Genomic DNA, 12,418 nt, shown 5'->3' with positions numbered 1-12,418 from the left:
CACTGCAGCTTCTCAGTGGGTGGCTGTAAAAGCTGGGTTAGATGTATCCCCTGCAGCCAGGAATCGTCATCCTGAGGAGGTGCACTAACTTCTGCAAGCTCTAAGAGGAATATCAAAAGATGAAAAGTTACATTGGAGCAAAGAGTATGCGCAAAGTAAAAGTGTATTTAGGTCAGAAGAGATTGTCAGGCTCTGTCTGTGGTCTAAACTAGTGGTGTCCAAATTTGGGTGTGCACAATGCAAGGGGTGCATAAAGACAGCCCATTAGGGTGTGGAAGAAAATATTTTTGAAACAGCAATAAACTCCTAGAACAGGGGTTTTTTTGAACTTTAGGGCATTTTTCCTTACGTTTTATAGTTTACTTAATTTATTCATATAGTTCTATGGTTCCGTGACAAGATCTGCCTATTGACCAGGCTGCCTGTAGAACAGCCACCTGTGGGGAGTGGTCTTGCCTAGGAGGGCATCTAGTTTTAGGGCCTATGAATATGTGAACTACATGTCCTGAGGCAGGGCCCTGTCAAGAGAAACAGGAGTGTCCCTGAGGAAGACAAATGATTGTAAGCTAAAGAGGAATCCTAGGACTAGATAGCACAAAGGGACAGTGCAGACTGCCAGTGTGTGCCTGCATTGGCTGGTACCTTTGCTTAGCATGCAGTTCACAGGCCAAAGTGAAGCAGTGGGGCAGTGTGTCAGGAAGAGTCACACTGGGCCTCTTAGTGCAGATCAGTTTGAGCAAAGGAGTCGGCCCATCTGTCTAAGCTTACAGACATCTCTCCTGTTCTGGTGCAGAGTTAAAATGTGGAGACTGGGGAACACCCACAATTCTGGTAGAAGGGTTGTTCAGGATTTAAAATACATAGCAGCTGCTGTTTTCTTTTAGATCTATTGATACAACAGAAAATACTGGATTATCAGGTGCAGAGTGAGGTATCTGCAGTTATAATAGCTATTCTAAGTAAGCAGATATAGTCAAAGAGAAGGTTTAGATTAGATATTAGGGGGAAGTTTTTTACAGAAAGAGTGGTGAGGTGCTGGAACAGGCTGCCCAGAGAGGTAGTGGATTCCCCGTCCCTGGAGGTGTTCAAGGCCAGGTTGGATGGGGCCCTGGGCAGCCTTGTGTAGATCCAGGCCTGGAGGTTGGTGTCCCTGCCTGTGGCAGGGGGGGTTGGAGCTCTGTGATCCTTGGGGTCCCTTCCAACCCAGACCATTCTATGATTCTATGATTTTATGATTCTGTGATTCTATGATTCTATCATTCTATGAAGAGAACGAGGGGCTTGGTCACAGCAGAAGCAAAGAAAGAAGAGATGCATGCAGAAGAGCCAAGGTGCTGTGATTGGTGAGGTACAGCTGCAGGGTCACGCCTGACTCTGAGAAGCAGCCTGGAAGCACAGCGAGGAAGCAGGTGGTGGGCATTACACTGAAATCTGTTCAGTCTGAAGCAGGCACTAGCCAGGGGCTTGTGGGAGCAGGGGCTGCTGCTGAGAGGGCAGGCTGTGGAGCAGAGTGAAAGCAGGAGTCTCCATCGTGGTGCGAGCCTGGCGTGCAGGGCAGCAAGGAGTAAGAAGTGTGGCGTTTGTGGCTCTGTATCTTCTCTAGTGTGACTCACAGAATGTTTTGGAAGAAAAGGCAGAAACACTTACAAAGAATATCTGACTGTTTTCAGAGATAAAGGAACTAAGCTAAAACAGTGGAATCAAGCAGAGCAATTACCAGTGGCATCAATAGGAAAATAAAGAATTTACATTCTCTGGGTTTTTTACTGTTTTGTCTTCCACAGTACAGAAAAATATGTAATCCATTCATTGCTATGGATATTGTTAACTTGGCATTTCTTAGCTTTGCTTTCACTGGTTTTGTTTCATTTGTGTTGTTATATATATGTACATGTGAACAGAACTATATACTTTTCTTACAGGTCAGTTATCATGGCTGAGGTGAAAGAAAAAATAGGAGCAAACTAACTGAGGCAGAAAAAAATATCAAATTTAAAAGCATGTTAATCACTAAAACAGGAAAAGATTATCTGTGAGAATAGATAAACTTCCTATTATTAATAGTGATCATGCTTAACTAGTAAAATACAAATGCAGTGTTTCAGTATGCAATAAAAAAAATAATAAAGGCATGTAAATGTGTGTCTCTGTACATCTCTAAAGAAATGCCAGTGTGTGCACTTATAGAATGTGATGTTTTGAGCACTACAGGCAGTGACTGTAGAGCACCTAAGTCTAGAGCTGTTTCCTGTGATAAAATGAGTTTGACAGATTGCATAAGTATAGCTTTACAGCACTGTGAATGTGGTGACTGCACCTTTGTCTAAGATTGCGCTTGGGATACTTTAAAAAAGCAGTGTATAGATCAGAGGCTCTCAGGCAGAAAATGGATGTTAAGAACTAGTTTCTTCTGTTATGCAGAGTGCTGTGTATGATATGCAGTTCTGCACCAACTTGCTGGAAGGGATTTTTTTTTGTTTTTCATTTCAAAGAGCTGATCAGGTAATTTTTGAAAATTAGAGCAGTACTGTTTTAGAGATGAGAGCTGTGCCTCAGCAATGAAGGGCTGTTAAGCAAAACACAGTGTTCCTGACCATCTTCTTAGAAGGATGGCAGCAAACAACACAGGGCAAGATGAGGATGTGTGTATGCCTAGGTCAGCTTTTAGTGTTTAAATGACTGTTTAATTGTGCTTTGACCAATTTTGATTATGAAATTGTTCTGTTTGTTTCCAGTCATCATGTGTCATGCAGCTTGTAGCCTCCGGTTGTGTTCAAGTGTATATGAATGCACCGACATACACATGGAAGTATCAACAAAATACTACAAGCTAACTTTCTGAGTATGATTTACCAGGTAGTAGGTGTACATCTTGTGAAAATGCTGTTAAATAATGTGATTTTGATCACACCACACTCTTAGAAGTAACATTATGGTCTCAGCTACTGGAATTTCAGAATTTGGCTTTGTATGCTATTTTGTGCAAACCATATTGGCTTTGAAAATCAGCTTCTTAAGAGGTCAGACAATGGCCACACAAGCTCCTCTGGGACCTGTATAGGTGTCATGAGACAAAATCACAGAGGAAGAGCACAGACCTCTGAGAAGACCTGTATGTGGTCATAACCAAAAGCTTAACTCCAGTAGAAGGGTTTGCAACATCCTTGCTGGATTTTCACAGATGAAAGCCTATGCTTTGCATTCTTTCAAAATCTGGGGGGGGGTGGAGTTACGGCCCTGTGGCCAGACAAATGCTATATTGTTTTTTCTAGTAACAGAACACAAGTTCAGAACTAATTCTGTGAGGACTAGGTTTTGTCAGATCTGCATGGTCAGGCTTGTCTTGGCCTTCCTGCAGCATTGTTCTGGTCTTTGTAACAGTGGTTGTCTAAAACAGGGTAGCTGTTACCTGATCAGTTTTAGCTTTAGCTTACTTTTATAGGATTGTATATTTTTACAATAATTTTAATCATTTTTCTACCTAATAGGTAGAACTAACAAGTGACTGCCCCATGCAAAATGAACCATCTGGGCCGAGAATAAAAACACAGCATGTTGGAGAGCAGGTATTGGGAGGGTAATAGCAGAGGTCTTAAAATTGTGGGCACAAGGAGGTACCAGAGCCAACAGAGCTACAACCACCCAGCCCACCAACAGCCAGGCACTGGCCAGTGAAGGAATGCAGTCATGGGCTGGGTCAGGCTGGTTTTGAGTGTTACAAAGACAGCAAAGAAGCAGTATGTAAAGTATGCCACATACAGCAAATTTTAATGTGATGTGGAATTGCAGAAGAATGTCGAGCAAGCAGGGTGTAAAGTGTGTTAGAAAATGTATAAAAATAAGACAAGTTGGGTCCTGGATTGAAGAGGAATAAGTTCTGACCATCAGCATTGATGCCTTGCTCTCAGAGAAATGCTCAGGACACTGACAGCTTGTCGTAACCCTCTCTCATCCCAGAAGAAAGCCGTCAGCCACAGGGCTCAGGGAGGTGTTTGTGATGAGCAGAACACCGTAGAGAACAGAGAGGTATGACAAACTTGAAAAGATTTTGTTACTGTTTTGAAACAGTTTTGTTACAGTCTGCTGATTTTATTTTTTTTTAAGTTAATAAGTAGGTCTGGACCAAACCCGGTTATTTTATAAAACTGTTAAGATGTCAGGTACTCTAGCAGTAAATTCTTGTGCCCTTGACTCTCCATCAAGATTGTATTTCTGAGACTCACATAAATTGCATGAGTTATGTTACATGACTGTCCTTAGAAGTGGACAAATTACAATATTCAGCTTTTAGGGGTTATACTTGCTTCTCTTGGACACATAATGGACACAAAATATTAAAAGAGGAAACTGCCATTTTTCTTCTCCCCCTTCTTTTTTTATTTTTTTGCTCTTAAGGAGAGTTTCTACCATAGTGGTTTTTGTGAGGGAACAGAGCAGGTATGCCAGAAGTCCTCTGCACAGAGCAGCAAGAGGCTGTGCCTGGGATCTCATCACCAAAGGCTTCAGTGTGGTGAGGCAGTTGCTTGTTTGCTTTCATAATATTACAGCTTGCAGTTTGTACTCACACAGTTTTGCTTGCTTGGCCCTGGGGGAACAACATGAATGCATTTTTTTTCTGTACGCTGGCTTGGGCCTGTTGCCTGGTATTTACTATTAGCTCACCGTGATTTTGAGTTGAAATTTTCAATGCAGCATTCATCTCCTGTAAAAAAACACAGAAATAAATAGAAACGTATTACTCAGTTTTCTTCCCCTCACCCTGTCTAACACGTCTGTGCTCTGTTCAGTCCTGAGCTCATCTCAATATTACCTCAATTTTATCTTCATGCTGTGACCTGTATGAACACTCTCCAAAAATGCTGGCTTCCTGTCCTGGTTTCAGTCAGGATGGAGTTAACTTCTTTTGTAGCAGCGGATGGAATGCTGTGTTTGGGAGTTAAAGTGAAAGCAGTGCTGATAACACCCTGATGGTTTTAGTTGCTGTCAGACACTCAAGGACTTTTTCAGTTCTCCATATTTCCCTACTAATGAGAAAGGAGGGGATGAAGCCAGGACAGGTGACCCAAACTGGCCAAAGAGAGTATTCCATGCCAATTACATCATGTTCAGTACAAAGGGGGGCTGATGGGAGGAAGAGCAGGGGCGGCTCCAGGACGTGCTGTTTTTGGGGGACAATCGGGTTCCGGGATGGCTCTGGGTGGCACGGCCTGAGCTGTGGGTTCGGTGAGAAACTGCATTGTGTATCAACAGCTTCATATATTTTTTGCTCTAAAGTCCTGTTAGCATTGTTATATTTTATCTTAAACTATCCTTAACCCAACCCACAGGCTTTTGGTTTCTTGGTTTTGGGGTAGTTATTTGCCCCTTCCTTTTCCCTTCTCTTGCCTCTCACCCCCCCCCCCCCCTTCTTCTCCCCCTCCTCTTTTCCTTTAAAGAGCAGGCAGTTGCGTGGATCTCGTCTCTCAGCCGAGGTAAAACCACAACACTTCCTAAGTAGTTGTAGCAGGAAAATGGGAGGGGACGATCTGGGAATTTCACTGGAGATATCCAGTGACAGTAGCTGGGACTTTGCTAAAGCCTCTTCTCCAAATGAAGGAGGAGAATATAACATCGTATTATCATTTTGGTTGGAAAAGACATTTAGGACCATCAGATCCAACTGTTAACCTGGCACTACCAAGTTCACCATTAACCATATCCTTCTCCACCCCATCTCTGTGTGTTTTAAATACTTCCAGGGATGGTGACTCCACCACTTCCCTGGGCAGCCTGTTCTAGTGCTTGACAACTCTTCTGGTGAAGAAATGTCTCCTAATATACAATTTAAACCTCCCCTGGCAAAACTTGAGGCCATTTCCTCTTGTCCTTCCTGGTTAACCAGGACTGCTGAGAAATTACGAGAAGTGGCTTGGTGGGCACCCTTGGGTGGATCCCATCCAGCCCTATAGACTTGTGTGTATCTGGGTGTTGTAGCAGGCCACTAACCATTTCCCTTTGGATTACTGGGGCTTCACTCTGCTCCCCATCCCAGTCTTCCAGCTCAGGGGACTGGGTGCCCAGAGAACAACTGGTGTCTTACTATTAAAGGCTGAGGCAAAGGCAGCATTAAGAACCCTAGTCTTGTCTTCATCCTTTGTCCCTGGAGGTGTTCAAGGCCAGGCTGGATGGGTCCGTGAGCAACCCTGTGTACATCCAGGCCTGGAGGTTGGTGGCCCTGCCTACGGCAGGGGGTTGGAGCTCTATGATCTTTGGGGTCCTTTCCAACCCAGAGCAGTCTATGATTCTATGATATATACCATTGCTCAGCGAGGAGAGGTGTGAAAGGGCCATGCATATTTTTCTCAGTTCAGTTGCAAGTCAGAGCATCCCATAAGCTTTTCTTTCATCTCTGTCAGCTGGGTTGGTTGTATGCCCTTGGGGAGTGGCAGGGAGCAGATGTGTGGCAGTGCAGGAGGAGGGGCAGATCGGTTGGGCTAGATCTCTTTCAGTGCAAGCCACACGTGGCACCAGGCAATCCTGCTGGCTAGTGAACGTGAGGTTGTAACTGCTCAGTTCCTCTGCAGGTAGTGAGAGCTTAACTCCGTGGTTGCACTCAGACATACCAGTCAGTCAGTGTCTTGCTTGGACTCGGATCAGCAGGGATGGCATACAAAGGACTACGCGACATAACGTTTCTGAAATACGGCTTTAATATCAGGGTCCCAAAATCAGGCATAGCTGTGAAACTCCATTACAAATAAAAACCCACTGCTTTGTATTCTTGCTGACACATAAGAGAGAAATTTTGGGTTTAGTAGCTCAATGCATTTTGTTAGAACTGTTGACTGAGTATGTTTTGAAAAGAAGAAAGCAAAGCAGCATTGCCTGTTTTCTGGAGTTTTCAGCTGAATGAGGGAAATTTCTTTGGACACTTTTTAGTATTAAAATTAATTACTCAAATATTTAAAATTGATTTTAAAATAAAATTATTTTAAATAATATGAAAATATTTTTTGCAAAACCCTGATAAATTTAGGAGGAAAAAGAAGTGTTTTCTAGTATCTGTTGTGCTGTACCCCTTTATTAGAGTAGACAAAATTTTCAGTCTTTTGGTTTCACATCATAGGCAAAACCTGATCTGTTTTCATCACCTGTCCTCCTTCCTGTAGCAGTTTTTCAATAGCTCACTCAATTTTTTTCTCCCCTGTACTGTTGCACAGTTACCCTCTGTATCTTTGTCCTTTCCCACCAGTTAATTGTGATGACAGGCTGAGAAGGCTGCTCAGTCTTTCTCCTGTTGGAACTGCCCAGTTTCCTCAGTGCCTGCCAGTACTTTGCATGAAGAGCCACCAAACGAAGTAGATTTGGTTTCAAAGGGTGAAATTTCAGGAAGAATTTCTTTCCTGAAATGGCTGTCAAGCCTTGGAACAGGCTGCCCAGGGAGGTAGTGGAGTCACCATCCCTGGAGGCATTTAAAAGGCATGTAGATGAAGTGCTTAAGGACGTGATCTAGAGCTGGACTAGGCAGGGTTAGGCTGTGGTTGGACTCAATGACCTTGAGGGTCTCTTCCAGCCCAGGTGATTCTATGACAGATTCTGTGATTCCAGGAAATTCAGTCACAAGCCCTTTCTGAGAGTATTCCATGTACCAGGGACATTATACTTTCATATTTTGTTCCCAGCCCAAGCCTTGCAAGACTGCCAGCAGTAGATAGAAAAGAACCTTGACTGTTTTCTTTGTAGGTTATGCAAATGGAGAGGTGAGTTCAGAACTCTATACAATATTTTAAAGCTGGTTATTTATCATAGAGTTAAACAGAGTACCCATGTCTCAAGCCCATGGTTAACCAATTCAATCAGTTGCAGTTCTGGATCACGAGTATGTTACTTTAGGAACTACATGCTGCTGTAGCTTTATTAAGCTAGTCCTATTACCCACCTGTGGAATTCAGAGTCCCTTATGTCTATGAACTGTTAACTTTATTGCTGAGAAAACCTGCCAGTTTATTGCTATAAATGTCCTTCAAAATTCAAGGACTTCTAACCTGTTACAAGTAGAAGAAATGACCAATTGCCTTTTGCTTTTGTTTGGAGGAGCTCACAAGGCAAATTAATTAGTCTAAATCAAGGTGATATGCGTCCAGGTGGATGAGTAAAGGCCTGAAGTAATCTCTCTCTGGGTTTTTTTTTGCCAACACAATAATGCACAGCTATTTGATTTAAATTCACTTTGAAGTCTGAAGGGATGAAAAGAGAGCTAGAACAATTAGGGATTTTGAATTAAGTGAAAAGCAAGAACAGTCTCGTTAATTGCATGGATAAATTCAGTGTTTGGGGGTTTATTTTGGTTTTTTTTCAGGGACTGCTTGCTGGGTGGGTTTTTTTTAGAATTTCCTAATGAATTTTGTTGTCAGGTTCTTACTTCATTTATCATACAGCGCTAATCCTTTTGCAAGGAAGAAAGAAAGAAGCATTATCAGCTGTAGCAGGTTAAACTTTTTTATTCGTATGATATTGCCTATGTGACACCACATTTTATTGAGTGTCATTCAAAGCAACACGAGGTGATAAACTGAACATTCCTGCAAGGAATTCAATGCCTTGCCACACAAAGCAGATCAACCATGTAAACGCTTTCAGAGCTGCAGAGCATGGAAAGGTTGCAGGTGTCAGAGAGTTCAAAATAAAGCTTGTGCCCTTTCTATTTGGCTTCCTGCATATTAATATGCATACATTTGCTCTTTACACAATTATGTTTTGGGTTCCATTTAGACAAAATCTGTGGAATTCTGTCCAGGTGACATCAATGAAAATTTTGTCACTACCAGCTGTGGCACTAGGATTTCACTTGCCTCCCTGCAGTGAAAAGTTGTTACATGGCCTCTGCTGTGCTGACATAACACTTGAACACTCTTGAAGATACAAGTGGAGCAGATCCCTTATCAGGCTGCCTATCTATAGATTTTTATATTACTGCTTATCACTCAGTGACTAGAAAATTTTCTACCTGAATCTAGTGGCAAGGGAAAACATCCTAATGCATTCCTTCCAACTCAGTAAGTTCTGTGATTCTATGATTCCTTTCAGAATTCCTGAAATCTCTGGCATCAGGTTTTTCTGCGGATCCAACCTTGCTTTACCACCTTGAGGAGATGAATAGTTTAGGAATTCAAATAGCTCTTCATGTAGTGTTCTCCGTAACAAAGTGGATTTTATACAAAGGATCATCATTTCAGATATGCTGTGAACTGTGCAATTGTATTGTGAACTATATTATCGTTTGCTGTAAAATGGTTTGCTAGCATGAGTGCAGAAATATTGAAATGTTACTTCTGCTAGCAGGAAAGGGTCAGAACTCTCACCAGAGAAAGCATTTTTCTGACTCAAATGCTGCAAAAATGTTTATTGTGATGGTAAACATGCATGGGCTTATTTTGTATATTGTTGGGTGTTTGTTCTTTTACTTACTGTGAATGATAGGTAGCCAGAGTCTTGTCATGGAGTCTCTGGGGACACATTTGAGAAGTACTTTCTCCGACAGGCCAATTCCTTCAATGGCTGTAGGTTAAGCAGGAACCAGGCATTTGTGCTATTAAGAAAGTTTATAAAAAAAATTATTCTATGGTGAAGTTTAGATCCAGTAAACTGAGCTCCTGCTTCATCCCCAGGGCTCTTTGCAAGGTTCTTGCAAAGCAGTCGTGCTGCTGGTGCAGGAGTGCTCCGGGAGGCAGACACCAGGCAGGTCTTGAGACTTAGGGCACACACTTGTTTATGACCTACTAGGCAATTTCTCATTTAACAACTAAAAACCAAGTGTGACTCAAACACGTTTAGGTTTGGACATGCAACCTCATCAGCATGACACCACGTTATTGATCTGGTGACCGTGGTGCTGGTGGGTTTTTGCTGCTCAGTTTAGGGTGGATGGGTTTGTTGTGGTTCTGCCCGCAGCTGGGAGCAGAGCACCACGCAGCTGCTTTCTCTCAGGGATGGGGGGGCAGGGGGGAGAAGAGGAAGGGGAAAAGGAAAGAAAACCAAATGCAAACCTTGTGGATTAGAGTAAGGATATTTTACTGGGACAGCAGAGAGAGATTTAACAACAGCAGCACTTCATAGCAAAAATACATGAAACTGGTGATGCACAATGCGGTGTCTTACCGAAGAGCACAGCTCAGGATATACAGCTCAGAGCTGTCCCAAAGCTGTACCGTCCCCAAAAACTGAGTGTCCTGGAGCTCTGCACTCCTCTCTCCCCCAGCCCCTCTCTATGCTGAGCATGGGATACCCTCTTTGGCCAGTTTGGGTCACCTGTCCTGGCTGTGTCCCCTCCCAGCTTCCTGGGCACACCCCCTTCTCATTAGCTGGGCACTGTGAACTACTGAAAAGTCCCTGACTGGCAACAGCTAAAACACCAGTGTGTGACCAGCACTGCTCTCATTCTAACTCTCAGACAGGGCATTCCACCAGCTGCTAGAAAGATAATTAACTCTATCCTAGCTGAAACCAGGACAGGGCTAAAGAGTTCTTTGATGACGGGAAGCCAGAGCAAAGTGAGCATCTTCCCTCTTGACCAAGCTCCCAATTTGTTTTGTGAGCACTTTCCCACAGATCAAGGGCAACTTGATCCAAAGGATAACCTTCTCATTCGTAGGTCAAAGCCGGGGTGTTCTGGCTCATTGAGATAACTGAGTGCCAGTTGTCCAGTACCTTCTAATGGTAGGTACTGTTTTCTTAGTTTCACTATTTTTATGCAATAACATGAAACCAACAGTCTGTGTTGAGTTTGGACGCGAAGCCTGCTAACCGATTCACAAACAGGTCTTTGTGCTGCAATGTGATTTTACTTTTTTTTGAATGATTTTTGAATGATTCAGGCCATCACCTCAGTGTTTCTGATTACTTTGAAAACACTAAAAATTTCTGTACTTTAGCCAGGAAAACATCAAATAGCCATGACTGTCTTTTATAGGGAGATCTTACCGTTGATTCCTTAGGCTCTTTTGCACACATTGGTTAGCTTTATGTAGACAAGTTTTGGGAAAGACATTTTAACCTTCTATTTATTATCCTGTTGCAACCATGGTTCTATTGGGATAATGAGGTACTGTTAGAGATGCCAGGGTTAAAGCTGCATGGAGAGGGTACAAGGCAGTCACATCTTGTGTGTTTGATTGGTGCTTGTGAGGAGTTGTGATGTGGGCTCTGTTGTGGTTTCAGCAGCAAGATAAGGGGAATCTCTATTACTTAAATGTGCAATCAGAACTGCATAGTTCTTGTGCAAGTCCATTTCAAGTGTAGAGATTGTGTAGCCAAGTGGATAGAGCACTTGAGAGAAATCAGAGAATAATACATCTTTCTTCAGCCTAGACATTTGAGTCCTTGTGTGGTGTCTGGCAGATCGCTTCAACTCTTTCTGGTGCTGTTTCTCTCACAGGAAATAGATGACTCTGCTTCAGAATGAGATCTGTAAGAGGCAGTGTGATAAATAATGGTTTTAATGATGCTGTTCTCTGCAAAAGCTTGGATAATCATCTTCAGCAGTGGCTTTAGTTTGACTTTTTTTTCTTAATTAAATGGAGTTTTGACGTATACAGTTTCATATTTCAGTTAGGCAAATTGACCCTTGGTAGACTGGTGCGGAAATTTTAGTGATTTTTGTAAACAGAATTCTTATTTTAATGAGAATAAAGACCTCCATTATTGGAAGCCAGTTGCCATCAGAGGTTGCAAATTGTTAATGGAAAGTTAAATTAATTTACAAATGGGGAAATGCTTATGTTTTAACTATATTTAACATTGTTACAGAAATACCAGGATTGCGTTCCTCCTACATTTTATTTAGGAACAGCATGTTATATGCTGCTGAAAAGATAATGAATCTGTCTAGATGAAAAGGGAAAGGAAAGAAAATCTTTCTTTCTTTCTTTGTTTTGTGCTAGCATAACGTCATGGTACCAAATGGTCAGTGGTTGCCCTCCACAGCTCTGGTCTGAGCAGGCTTAGGCTTCTGCAGCGGAGTGATGTCCCATGTGTGGCGGTGGCGATGCTGCTGCCCTTAATGCATTTCAGGCTGGCAGTCTCTGAGCTAATGAAACACGCATTGGAAGCTGTGATAAACAGTGCCTGTTAGCTCTTCTGGGTTTCAGTATTGCCCACAGATGCCCAGATATCCACTGCAGTGATACGTAAAAGCCATAATGTCCATCTCCCCTCACCTGTGCAGGACATCCTTTAAGAAGCATAAGGGTGACCACTGTTTCCAGAGGAACGGACAAGCGATGGTTTGGTTTGAGCACAGGTAGCACAGGGCAGTGATCAGCTGTATGCTGCTGCAGGAGCTAAACTATGAAGGCTCAGCAAATGCTAGTTTGTCCTAGATACGTCCTTCTTGCTCTCTGCCACATGCTCGCATAAAAAGCTTTAGAACATACCTGAATGG

Source organism: Gallinula chloropus (assembly GCF_964237585.1).
Source record: "Gallinula chloropus genome assembly, chromosome: Z".
In the NCBI taxonomy this organism is placed as follows: Eukaryota; Metazoa; Chordata; class Aves; order Gruiformes; family Rallidae; genus Gallinula; species Gallinula chloropus.
The sequence above is the reverse complement of the archived record's forward strand: the minus strand, read 5'-3'. Positions refer to the sequence as shown.